The sequence below is a fragment of the Melospiza georgiana genome, chromosome 24 (assembly GCF_028018845.1).
Source record: "Melospiza georgiana isolate bMelGeo1 chromosome 24, bMelGeo1.pri, whole genome shotgun sequence".
Lineage (NCBI taxonomy): Eukaryota > Metazoa > Chordata > Aves > Passeriformes > Passerellidae > Melospiza > Melospiza georgiana.
Genome location: NC_080453.1, coordinates 5,769,930 through 5,783,061, shown reverse-complemented (window position 1 = coordinate 5,783,061; position 13,132 = coordinate 5,769,930).

Here is a 13,132-nt window from a genome sequence, read left to right as displayed (position 1 = left end):
AGTGAAACACAAACCACATGACAGTGAAGTCAACCACAAGCACCAGCCTGTTTGCACTTCCTCTGTAGCTGTACTGGCAGTGAGGATTGCATGGAGGATGGGGGACAAGGCTCACAGGGCAGGGGGATGTGCTGAGGGCCATGCTGTACCTGCTCTGTCACTTCACAGGGCTAACATTCCCAAAATGTGAAGTTTTCTCCCCATGAGGCTGGAAAGGACTGTTGGGAAGGATGAAAGTTTGACAAGAAAGTCTCACAGATATGTGTGCTTAGCAGAAAGATTTTTAAATGTAGAGTCTGATGAAGGAATAGAGATGAAAGCAAGTTTTGATATAGAAGAAAAGAATTGCTGAGCCAGTCTCACTGGATAACCAAGGAGGCAAAGGGGGTGTTAGTTAGAAGAAGTTTTTATGACTTAGAGCAAAGGATAAATTCACTTTAAACAAGATGTTTCTGCCAAGCAGAAAGCACAGGCAAACAAGTCAGCAAAGCTGCAAGTAGAAAAAAGGTCTCAGTATTTTCTTTGCAAGAAAACTGCTAAACAACTTCTAGCTGAAACTGTAATGTACTAACTTTTAGTGATTGGAGAACAGTAACATGAATGTGGTAATTGTAGTAGTTATGATAGGCTATAGGTAATAGTTAAGATATAGATTGGTTCTACTGTATTAAGATGCTAAGCAAAGCATATAATGCATTGTAACCAAAAGAAAAGTAGATAATTGGATCTAGTCTGAGGGTCTCCAGGCCTGCCTGCAGCTGGAGCTGACAGCTGTAGGCACAGGCTCTGTCACCCACAACCCCGGAGTGCTGTAACCTCTTGGATACAATAAACTGCATTTTGGAGAGCAGCCTGGAGTCCCACATCCCTCATTCAGGCTCTTACAAAGGACCAACACCCTCTGAGCAGGACAGACCCCCTGCCCAAAGCCAGGCCTGGGGCTGGCAGAGGCAGAGAGAGCCTGGCATGGAGCTGTCCTGCGCTGGTGTGAGCAGAGCCCAGGGGCTGTGGGGCTGCCCCCCTGCTGGGGTGTGTTTGTGTTCACAGGACAAGGGAAGAGATGAGCATCTTGACTCCGTGTTTCAGCAGGCTGATTTATTATTTTATGATATATGTTATATTGAAAGAAAATGATATCTTAAAACTATACTACAGAATAGAAGAGAGGATTTCATCAGAAAACTTGAAAGGAAAAGAAAGGAATGATACTAAAATCTTGTGACTGACCAGAGGGTCTGAGCCAGCTGACTGGGACTGGCCATTAATTAAAAACAACCACATGAGACCAATCACAGTTGCACCTGTTGCATTCCACAGCAGCAGATAATTATTATTTACATTTTGTTTCTGAGGCCTCTCAGCTTCTCAGAAGCAAATATCCTAGCAGAAGGATTTTTCATAGAATATGTCTGACACTGGGGTGCCAACAGCGAGACAAAAACCACCCCAAACCATGGAGCAGGGCAGGAGGCAAGCTGTGGCTCTCTGTGCCACCAGGCTGCCATCAGATCCCAGATGTCACTGCCTATTGTCATCCTGGGCTCCTTTGTCAGCCTCTGCCCAGTGCTCCTGATGGGCTCCTTTCATTTGTGGTGTTTGTCACAATGAGTCAGCATTACCCTCTGCAGCTCACCCCTCCATCCTGCCCAGCTCTGGGGAAGCTGGAATCTTACTGGAGGACAGGAAGCATTTGCTAACACCACATTTAATGCACATTTTTCTGAGAGCAATGGAGGAGCTTAAGGGGGAAAGCATGAACTGCAGGAATTGCTCATTTCGTTTCCTGTGGTTTCATAATTTTGTTGCTTTACCAGTTTTGCATTTCAAAAAGCTTGTGGTTTCCCTACAGCCCTCGCCGAGGGGAGGACACAGTAGCATTCTGAGCTGACATGAGATCACAAATAAAAATAATATGATGGCAACTGGCTTTCTGGGCTATGTGAGAAAGAAACACAGCCCTTCTCTGGCTGTGTGTGGCCAGGTGAGGCAGCAAAGCAGAACCCCCAGAAGGTCAGCTGGAGTCTGGGGGATGCTGTGGGTGTTTCCATCCAGGGCACACACAGCAATGGCACACAGGAGAGGGGCACAGGGTGCCTGTCTCCCCCTCTTTGGGCAGGTTTCTGTCTCACTGGGGCCAGTGCAGAGCACTCCTGATCTTGAGTGGGTGTGGGTTTATGACAGTGTTCACAGGGGATCTTGGATGAGGGAAGAGATGAGGATCTGACTCCGTGTTTCAGAAGGCTTGATTTATTATTTTATGATATATGTTATGTTAAAACTATACTAAAAGAATAGAAGAAAAGGTTCTCATGAGAAGGCTGGCTAAGCTAAGAATAGAAAGGAAAGAATTATAACAAAGCTTCTGTCTTGGACAGAGAGTCCGAGCCAGCTGACTGTAATTGGCCATTAATTAGAAACAACCACATGAGACCAATCCCAGATGCACCTGTTGCATTCCCCAGCAGCAGATAATAATCATTGTTTAATTTTGTTCCTGAGGCCTCTCAGATTCTCAGGAGGAAAAATCCCAAGGAAAGGATTTTTCATGAAAAGATGTCTGTGACAGGGGTTCTGCTCACTCCTGGTCTGGCCCATTCCCAAGGCTCGGAACTTGACCTCTGCTATAACCCAGAGAGAAATTTATCTTATTCCAGCTGATGGACAGTCCAGGGATGTCAGCAGGACGAGCCCTACTGCCTGGACTGAGCCCCAGCCCCAGGCCTCATGTTGGCACACATGGAAATGTGTCCCCAAGTGCCTCTGGAATGACCCACAGATCCCAGGGACTGCACACAGTGATGGCTGTGAACATCCTCCTCTGCAGACTGCCAAGGAGTCAGCTTGTGTTTACTGAAAGTAAACTTTCAGAGGTAAAGAGAAGCCTATTGGTGAGAAAAATAGTTTTGTGAGCTCAGAATTTATAGCCTGCCTCCATAAAGCTGTCCAGAATCTGTGGATCTTTCCTTCAGATACTCATGTTAAAATAATTTTCATTCTGTTAAATGAAAAGTGCTTTAAGTTTGGCAGGGTTGTGCTGCTCATGCTCTCACCACTTCATAAATAATACTTTATAATAACAGCTCAGAATAAAACAAAAAAAAAGGGAAGGGGAGAGGGGGGCAAGGTCTGTGAAGAGCCCTCCTTGTTGGCTGTAAATACCTCTCGTCATGATGTCAGCTCTGACAGAGGATCTGCCCAAATCACTTCCACATGTGCAGCCAGGGGCTGGGCTTTACCTGGACTTTCCACTCAGTGAGTAATGTGGCTCGCAGTCCTGGCAGCATTCACAGCACTCGGGGCTGCAGACTCCTCTCTGCTTTCCTGTGAACCAGTTGCTAATATTGGACAGTGCAATTTCATCAAATTCTATTTCCCCCGCAACTTTTTCATCCGCTACATAAAAATCACTTCACACTTTCCTGAATGTCTCCCATACGATTTAATTCAAAACACTCAGGCACAGGAGCAGGAGAGGGATGAGCACTCCTCATCCAGACAGAAACCAGAGCCCTGTCAGGCTGCAGTGAGGCAGCCTGGATGCTGGGAAGGCACTGAAGTGTGTGTCAAGAAACAAACTTCTTGCAGCACAAGATACATCCAACTGTTTGAGGCTTGCTGCAGCATTGCAAAATGGGCTCTGTGGCCTAAGACAACCTCCTGGTGCCCTGCAGAGTGTCAGCAGGGCTGGGGGGCAAGCAGAGAGGGTTGGGGTGCCCAGTCCTGCCCAATTTATCCGGCAGGAGAGGCAGTGTGTGGAACAAGGAGGGGCTGGGCAAATGGTCAGGGATGAACCTGGAATATCACAGCCTCTACTGTCCCCCCACAAAGTGCTGGGGTGCCCAATTCTGCCCAATTCATCTGGCAGGAGAGGCAGTTTTGGAGCAAGGAAGGGCTGAGCAAATGGTCAAGGATGAGCCTGGATCAGCACAGCCTCTACTGTGCCCCCACAGCCATCCCACTCTGTGCTCCCAATGGTCATCCCAGGAACCATACTAAAAAAAAAAATTACAAAAAATATAAAAAAAATAAAATAAAATGAAATGAAATATAAAATAATCACAGAACCCATAAAATAATACTTTTAATGACCCTTAAAAATTGTCTACCAGCCCTTGAAGGGGGTGAATTAATGGGATCTACTCAGCCCTGTCTTGGGTGAGTCAGAGCCTGGGTAGAGAGGTGTCCTGGCCCTGCAGAGCAGCCAGGGAATGGAGCACAACCCCCTCTCAAGGAACTTTTCCTCTCCTCATGGCTCTGCACCCATGGTTCCAATCATTTTGCTCTGGGAAGTGCTTTGGGGGTGCAGCTCGAAGGAAAAGCCCAGTAAATCCCAGCCCAGCCAAGTCACTCCAGCAGGAGGACACAGCCACATGTGGCAGCTGTTAGTCACATCCCTTTGTCTGTCTGTCCAGACTCAGCAAGCACAGCTCAGGGAGCAGAGCAGGCACAAGTGAGGGGTTTTTGGGCCAAAAACCTTGAGAGCTGTGCCTGTGATAACCCCTGGCCAACATCACTGCAGAGAAGTTTCTAGAAATGCCTCTTGTGTTTGTCTGTGTTAAAAACAGGTTAGAAACTGCTGTAAAATAGTTGGTAATTGTTAACCATGTACTATTAATTTGGTTATGGTAAAAGGGGTTAAAAGGGTATTTATAAGAAATAAGGTACTCAATGTACCAAAATGTCACTACAGGCACGAAATAACGCAACAAAGACACGCTGCTCTTTCAAAGTCAAAGAGTTTTAATTTCTGACTCCAACATTTATAGATTTCCAAAAGTGACAGTGGATTGCAGGGTGACAGTGCCACCTCTCCAATGACACTGGACAAACCAACAGTCCATCAAATTTCTCCTCCTCCATAAAATAATGCAAAACAATACATTATTTACATAACTTACTGTTATGTGAGAAAGTTCATTACAAGAATGTAAACATCAGAAGGCTTAGAAAAACTTAAAAAATCAGGGCAATACCACAACACACCTCAGTAAGGTGCACCATGAGCCAGCCTGGACAGAACTGTAATGGGCCAATCAAGCACCTTAAACCTTCATGCAAATGAAATATCCAAAAAGAAACCAATCCAAAGGGACAAAGAACAGGATAAAAAGGGCCATCTGACCCAGGGAAGGTGTGCTGCTCCTCTGGAACATCAGGGCCATCGCTGCTTCATCCTCGACAGGAACGCTCCTGCTCGGCCCGGGTCTCTGCTTTGGGCCTTTCTTTTATTATAATAAATTCTGAAATCACTTTAGCACCGGGAGTCTGGTCCCATTTTTAACATGTACTGTTAGTTTGGTTATGGTAAAAGGGTTTAAAATGGGAGTTATAAGAAATAAGGTACTCAAAGTACCATAACACACCTCAGTAAAGTGCACCATGAGCCAGCCTGGACAGAACTGTAATGGGCCAATCAAGGCCTTAAACCTTCATGCAAATGAAGGATCCAAACAGAAACCAATCCAAAGGGACAAAAACCAGGATGAAAAGGGGCATCTGACCCAGGGAAGCTGTGCTGCTCCCCTGGACCATCGGGGCCATCACTGCTGAGCAGCCCCAGCGCTGGCACTGCTCCATCCTCGACGGGAACGCTCCTGCTCGGCCCGGGCCCCTGCTTTAGGCCTTTCTTTTATTATAATAAATGTTGAAATCACTTTAGTACCAGGAACCTGCTCTCATTTTTAACATGTACTGTTAGTTTGGTTGTTATATTATAAAAGGGGTTAAAAGTGTAGCTATAAGAAATTACACCTCAGTAAAGTGCATCACCCCCATGGCAAAAGGAGCCAGCCTGGACAGAGCTGTAATGGGCCAATCAAGGCCTTAAACCTTCATGCAAATGAAAGATCCAAACAGAAACCAATCCAAAGGGACAAAAAACAGGATGAAAAGGGGCATCTGACCCAGGGAAGGCATCAGGGACATCGCTGCTCAAGGAGACTCAGCACTGGTGCTGCAGCATCCTTGACAGGAACACTCCTGCTCAGGCCCCCTTGCCTTAGGCCTTTATTTAATTATAATAAATGCTGAAATCATTTTAGTACTGGGAGTCTGGTCCTGTTTTTAACAGTCTGGAAGCACCAGGAGCTCTGAGCCCATGGGGAGCTGCTGTTCCTGAGCCCCCCAAGGCACAGTGGGCACAGCAGGCACTCCCAGGGGAGATTCCTAAATCAGGACAAGGACACCCCAGGCTGGTGGAAGGCTGCAGGCTCCCTCATCCAGCCCTGGCCCCAGCTTTTGTGTCAGTGGGAGGGAAATCTCCGAGGATTTGGCTCGAAGCAGACAATGATGCCATGAGCAGAGTGTTTCTCATTGCCAATGAGTCTAACCTAATAAAAGGGGGAAATTTCCACTGACCACAGGGGAGCGGGATGGTGGAGACGGAAAAAAGAGGTGGAAAATTATTTATGACAGTGTAATTGCATTTGAGACAACTTGTATCCAGCCAAGATTCCACAAGAAATTTAGGAAAGAACAACTTTAGGTCAATCTGATTTTTTTTTTTTTTTTGTCCTGTGTGTAGTGGGGGTGGAAACTTCCCTTTTGAAAATTGGACTCTGCAACCATATAAGAACTCATAATCAAAATTAATGTGGAAAATAAATTGCTGGCTGGCATCCCTGTCAGCAACAGCCACTCTCTGCAACTCTGCTGCCCTGGGACAGCAGCACGTCCCAGCGTGCCCAGCCCTGCCAAGCTGGCATCTTCCCCTGCTTCCCTTAAAACCGGGATTTATTGTGCCCAGGGCTGCAGGGAGGAACAAAAGGATGCCAGAGCTGTGGGCAGGGTGGCAGTGGCAAGGCAAGGAGGGGCCTGCTCACACCCTGGCTGAAGGCAGCGCTCCACTCTCTGCTCCTGGCCCTGCCTCATCCTCAGGGGCCCCCACTCCCTCTCTAGGGACACTCTTGGAGCAGTGGGGTTTCAAGCCCAGCAGACACTGAGTCACTCTCCCTGTGGCCTCCTGGAGCTCCCTGGCACCATCAGCTGCTCCCTGGCCAGCACAAGGACACAAACCTTGAGTAAATGATGAGTATGGGCTGCCCTGTGGCTCCTGGGCATCACACTTCCAAGCTTTACTCTGCCAGAAAACTTCATTTTTTAATACAGGTGAGGCAAGACCCTCTAGAGTCCAGAAGTTGGAGATTTCAGAAATCCCACCAGTTCCTGAAAAATAAAATAAAATAAAATAACAGCATCATTTTTACAGCCAGAGCTGTTTGCTCTCTTCAGCAGAAACTTGGGCTCAGAGGAATCCTTTGTGCCAGCAGGGCACTGAGAGGGCTCCAGAGCTGTTGCCTCTGCACAGAGGGATTCCTAAGTTTTAACCTGGCTTTGTTAGGGAATGTGCTGCTAATTCCAGTGGTAATTTTATTATGTGTCATTTCCCTCCATTATTTGGTTCAAAAGATGAAGACTAAACGTAGATTTTTAAATTATCCAGATTTCAGATCTTGCCTCTGGGAGAGCTTCAATCTCATCTTTTGTTTTCATTTCTGGATTTTTGCAGGTCTGCAAATGTGTTTGTTTTAATAATGCAGCTGCAGGACAGATTAAAAAAATCAAGCATTGCTGGCATTTAATATCTCTAATCCAGCAGTAAGACAAGTCTGCCGATGGTTTACTTAATGTTCAACAGCCTTTTCTGATTAAGCAAAAGGTTTGAAGTGATTATAGTTTATTTACAACAAAAGTGGACTTAAATGAGAGTTAATTCCTCCCCCTCCTCCCTCATTGGGCTGGGTGCCAGCCACCATGTGTCTGCTTCTCTCCCTCCTCAAGAGCATCCACAGAAGCCACGGCAGATGTTGCCATCAGGCTCTCCAAGAAGAGAGGTTCCAAGGAAAGGTTCTCCTGCAGGAATGGAGGTGCCCCCTGGGGCCCCAGCTCAGCCTGGCTCTGTCTCAGGTGGGAGCTTTGCTCTTTTCCCTGTGGAAGGTTCAGAATTTCTGCAGCTGATATTGCATGAGGAAATTTTAATTTCAAGCACCAGCAAGTTTTATTTTCCTTACTGTTAATCAAATAAGCTTGAAAAGCAAGAGTGGGATGAGCAGTGGCAGAAGCTCCTGGAGATGGAATGTCATGTCTCACCACAGCCCTGTAAACCAGAGAGATGGCAAGGGAAAAAAGGAAAGAGCAGGTGAGTGCTGAAAAAGAGGAGGCAAAATTCACTCCCAGGAGATGCAAAAGCTAAGGGGATTTAAAAAAAAATTAAGTGAATTTTGGTTTGTTTTCTGGGTAAATTATTTCCAAGAGAAACTTGTGAATGGGTTTGCTTGTTTTCAGGAGACATCAGCATTTGCCATTGTATAAAACAGCTGGAGAGACAGCACCCAGGGGCTCTTCCCAATGACTCACCTGGGACTCCCTGACAGGTCCTGGCTCCACTGCAATCCCTGCCACAGGTGCAAGGCACAGCTGGGGGCTCTGACAAGGACATTATTTCATTATTTGCACACTGATGGCCCTTGCTGGGCACAGAGTGCTGGCACCTGCTGATGGCAGGGCTGGGGCTCGCTGGACCAGACCCCTCCCAGCCAGGAACCCCCTTCCAAAAGTGTCTCCTCCCTGGTGGGTGGGTACATTTTCATGTTGGGTCTCAGGTTTTCTGTGCTTGAAATGGCTCCTGAGGTATCAGAAAGTCTCTTTTTTCTCCCAGCTCTGAGACCAAAGAAGTTGAGATTAGTTGGTTCTGCTTTTCAAGGTTGTTTTTTTCTCTTATCTATGACATTCTTTCTCTGACCTGCTGAGATCTGTCTGGCAGGTCAGTTTGTGGCACAGTCCCTGCCCTTGGGGTGGTGTTATCTTTTTATACTATGAACCACCTGTACTTTATTTACAATAATTTTCCAATACCTATCACCTATGTTAGACAGTCTGTCTCTAAACCAATCCAGAAGTGCCACCATCACAGCAGAAGATGGAGGACAAGAAGAAGAAGAAGAAGGACAGGACATGCCCAGATTCCTCCATCTTTCCTCCTGAACCCCCATTCTAAATCCCCAAAATTCTACTTTTTCACCCTATGATAAATTCACTATCATTCTACTCAAACTCTTGTGGCTTGTAACTCTTCACACAAAGTTGGTAATTGTTTCCATGGGCTAAAATGGAAGGCACAGGTGTTTCTGACTCCATGCCAAGGTCTCTGCACCCCTTGCCAGGGTCTGGAGTCACCCAGGGCAGCCAGAGGAATGTTCTGGGTCCCAAAGTTGGGAACCTGGAAAGTCTCAGCCCTGCCTCAAGCACCTGCAGAGAGTGAGGGATGAGGTGGGGACAAGGGGACAGAAGTTCCCTGATGTCCCAGGGCCAGGAATCTCTGTCTGAAGCCCCTGTAGAACACTCTATTTGTCACTTTAGTGCCATCCTTTCCCTGTCAATTGGGAGCAATTTTCCTATAAAAATGTAAAAGTCTTTCTCGTCCAGGCTCGGCGCCGGGGTCAGCAGGGCGTTGCCTGGGGGGGATTTGGCATTTCCCAGCAGCTCAGGGGACACAAAGAAGCCCCAGGGCCAGCACCAGGCACTGGCCCTGTCCCTACCTACCCCATCAATGGAGGGCCTGGCTCTCACCGGCAGGGAGTGCGAGGAAGAAAGACACAAAGGCTTCAGGGAGTGAATAAACTCAATTAGATCGCTGTAATTGCAACAAGAATTAGTGTGGGGGTCGGGCACATGTGCAGGCACAGAGCAGTAATTAAAAGTGCCATGTTTGCCATGCTGGGGAGGAGGCCTGCTGGGTCCCAGCAGTGCCCTTTGAAAAGCTCCATGATGGAGCTTCGAGTCTGGATAAATACAAATGTCAGTGCCTCGCAGCCTGTGGGGGGACTCTCAATCCACAGCTCAGTGGGAGAATCCCCTGCTTTACATTCCCATCACTTGGGCTAATTTCAGAGTCAGGCTTTGATGTGCTTTGGGGAGCCCTGTGTGCTACACACTTTCCCAGCGAGGCATCCTCTCCCTTTCTCAAATGCTTTATTAATTTTCTCCTGTGGTTTTTTTCATCCTCCCTTTCTCTTGGGCCTGCCTGCGAGTTCTCTTTTGTGCTCACCCAGCAGGGTCCATAGCGGAGAATTTATATCATTCTGAAATATATATAAAGGAGGGATAAAAGAGGAGATGGGGGAACCTGCAGAGACCAGAGCAACAATCTGTGCTGGGAGCAGGGGTCCCCTTCCTGTGGCTCCATGTGGCCCCAGCACTGATGGCACCAATTTTCCAGCTGCATCTGGAGCTGTGCCTGCCCACATCTGCCATCAGCATGGGGACAAGGACAACTGATCCCCCCAAGAACAGCAAAGGTGGCAGTGGGCAGGGGGAGGGAGGGAGCAGCTGCTCAGGGTCCCTCTGGGCCATCTGCCCACAGCCCCTGAGAAGGGCAGCGGTGCCACCAGCATGGGCACAGCACCTGCCTGGCACTGACACACAGGTGGTGGCACTGCCATGGCACTGGGTGCTCCTGGCACTGCCAGCAGCGTCCTCACAGCCCTCAGTCCCCTCCCCAGGGCACTGGCTGCCCATGCGGCCATGGAACCTGGAGGTTCCCCTGCCCCTTCACATCCGAGGTGCTCACCAGGAGCAGCTGAGGATGTGTTGCATTGTGATTTCAGGGTTTACCTCAGAACCCCGGATCCCTGCCCTGATGATTCCCTCCCAGGTGTATCAGTCCCCTCTCCTTTCCCCTCCCAGCACTGTCTGCCAGTCCTGGCATTCCAGAAGGGCACAGAGTGATTGGCAGATCCAAAGGATGCCCTCTACCCCTGGGGGCATTGGGCCATCCAGGTGTCCTTTGTCCCTTTGTCCCTCCCCTCCTGTCCCTGCTTGGTGGCTCCCTGCCCCTTCCCTGCCCCTCTCCCCGGGTTCAAAGGAGCAGCAACCACGGGCTCAGGGAGTTCTGTTGGAGCTGGTGCTGCATTCAGAGGCCTGTGGGCCAGAATGAAGCTCTGCACCCAAACCCTCCATCAGAACCGACTCCTTTCCTTCACCATCTCCTTAAAGCTCCTCTGCCAGAGGGAAACCTGAGGAGCAGCCCCTGTTATGGGGGGAAGCTCCATCCCAGCATCACCAGAGCTCCTGCAGGCCTGGACTTGTCCGCACGGGCCCAGCTGCAGCACCCAGCCAGCCCAAAGTGTCTGTGGGGTGAAACACCACACACCCAGGCAGCCCAAAGTGTCTGTGGGGTGAAACACCACACACCCAGCCAGCCCAAAGTGTCTGTGGGGTGAAACACCACACACCCAGCCAGCCCAAAGTGTCTGTGGGGTGAAACACCACAGTTGCCACTATTTGGTTCAGCAGCAAGGCCAGACAAGCTCAGGCACGTCTTGTCCAACAATATTGGTAAATATTCCAATATAGGGGTGCAGCCTCCCCTTCCTATCCCTCCATGAAGCTCCTCTGCCCCATGGCCCTGCCCTGGGTGACAGTGACACCCGCCTGGCCCTCACTGCCCAGCTCTCTGAGGCATCCAGCTCCCTTCCTGTTTTGTATTATCAACTGGATTTGGCATGGAGGGGATCCTCTCCCCACATCCCGTTGGCACAAAAAAGGCTCAAAAACCAGCAAAACCATTGTTTGTGCTCGAAGGGTGGGGACCAGGGTGAGGAGAACAGCATGTTTAGAGCCCAGAGCTAGGAACCATAAGAGCATCTGGAACAGTTCGTGGGACAGAGGCGTTACAATTAAATCAAAATGGGCGATTACAGAACCATTCCCTGGCTCTGACACACACAAGGGCAGCTTCAGCACATGCCTGAGCACGCAGTTAGAGGGGATTCCTCTCCTACAGGCCCAGAATAAATGGAGTTTTCATCAGGAGAGGCTGAGGTTGGTGTGACTTCCATGCATGGAGCAGAGGAGCACGGCTGTCCTTTGCCAGAGGCATCTCCCACTGGAGGCAATGAGTGACTCCAGTGAAAGGAGCCACATTCCTGGGACCAGAGAGGCCCTGGAGGAGCCAGAGCATGACAGTGGCTCCCACTGGCCACAGCCACTGCTCCCCACACACACTGGGGACACTGGCACCTGCCAAGCTCCCCAGCCCCTTTGGGGGCACAGGATGCTCAACCTTGGCTGCCAGTCTGCAGCTGGAATGGAGATTCTGAGCCAGCTTTCTCTTTTAACAAGTCCCCAAGGAGCATTTCTGCCCTGTCCCTGCAGTTCCTGCTGTTTGCAGGGATCTGGCAGGGCTGGACAGCGCAGCATTTGCAGATATACAAGTCCTGCAGAAAAAAACAATCCTACTGTTCAAGGACCTCAGCCCCAGCCCCTGCAATGTGCTGTTTTCATTAAAGCAGTGAAATCGGATTTCAAACAAGCCAGGCTTGGACAGTGGCCCTTGATTTGGGCCTGAGGAACAAGATCCAGAAGCAAAACAAAGGCAGTTTCCACAATGGTTGAAGAGAAAGGGAACTGATCCAATTGCAAAACTTGGATCCTGGCATGGAGGGAGTCTTTGTGTGCGAGACCTGTGGCAATGGATGGCAGTGACTTTGGGAAATTCAATACTCCCCTAGCTCATAAACAGAAAACAAGGAAAATAAACTTGGGCAGAATGGGAGGAAGCAGAGAGCCAAACCGTGGGTTTCTGCTGGGCTGGAAAGGAGCCTGGCTGTCCCTGCATGAGGGTCCTGGGCTCCATGGCTGTGCCAGGGCCACGGGGCTGGGCAGCTGGAGGAGGCAGCAGCCACCCCTGTGCCATGGCATGGGTGAGGAGAGGCCACAGGGGCTCAGGGCAGGAGCAGGGTGGTGGCAGTGCCAACGCCAGCACAGCTCAGCCCGGGCACAGTGCAGGGGACAGCAGCAGATTGCCTTGTGCCTTTGCTGCTGAAAGCTGGAAACACTTGGGCAGGACAGAGACTGGGGTGGGAGGGTGAAAAAAGGAAAGAAGGAGAAGGGGAAGGGGAAGGGGAAGGGGAAGGGGAAGGGGAAGGGGAAGGGGAAGGGGAAGGGGAAGGGGAAGGAGAAGGAGAAGGAGAAGGAGAAGGAGAAGGAGAAGGAGAAGGAGAAGGAGAAGGAGAAGGAGAAGGAGAAGGAGAAGGAGAAGGAGAAGGAGAAGGAGAAGGAGAAGGAGAAGGAGAAGGAGAAGGAGAAGGAGAAGGAGAAGGAGAAGGAGAAGGAGAAGGAGAAGGAGAAGGAG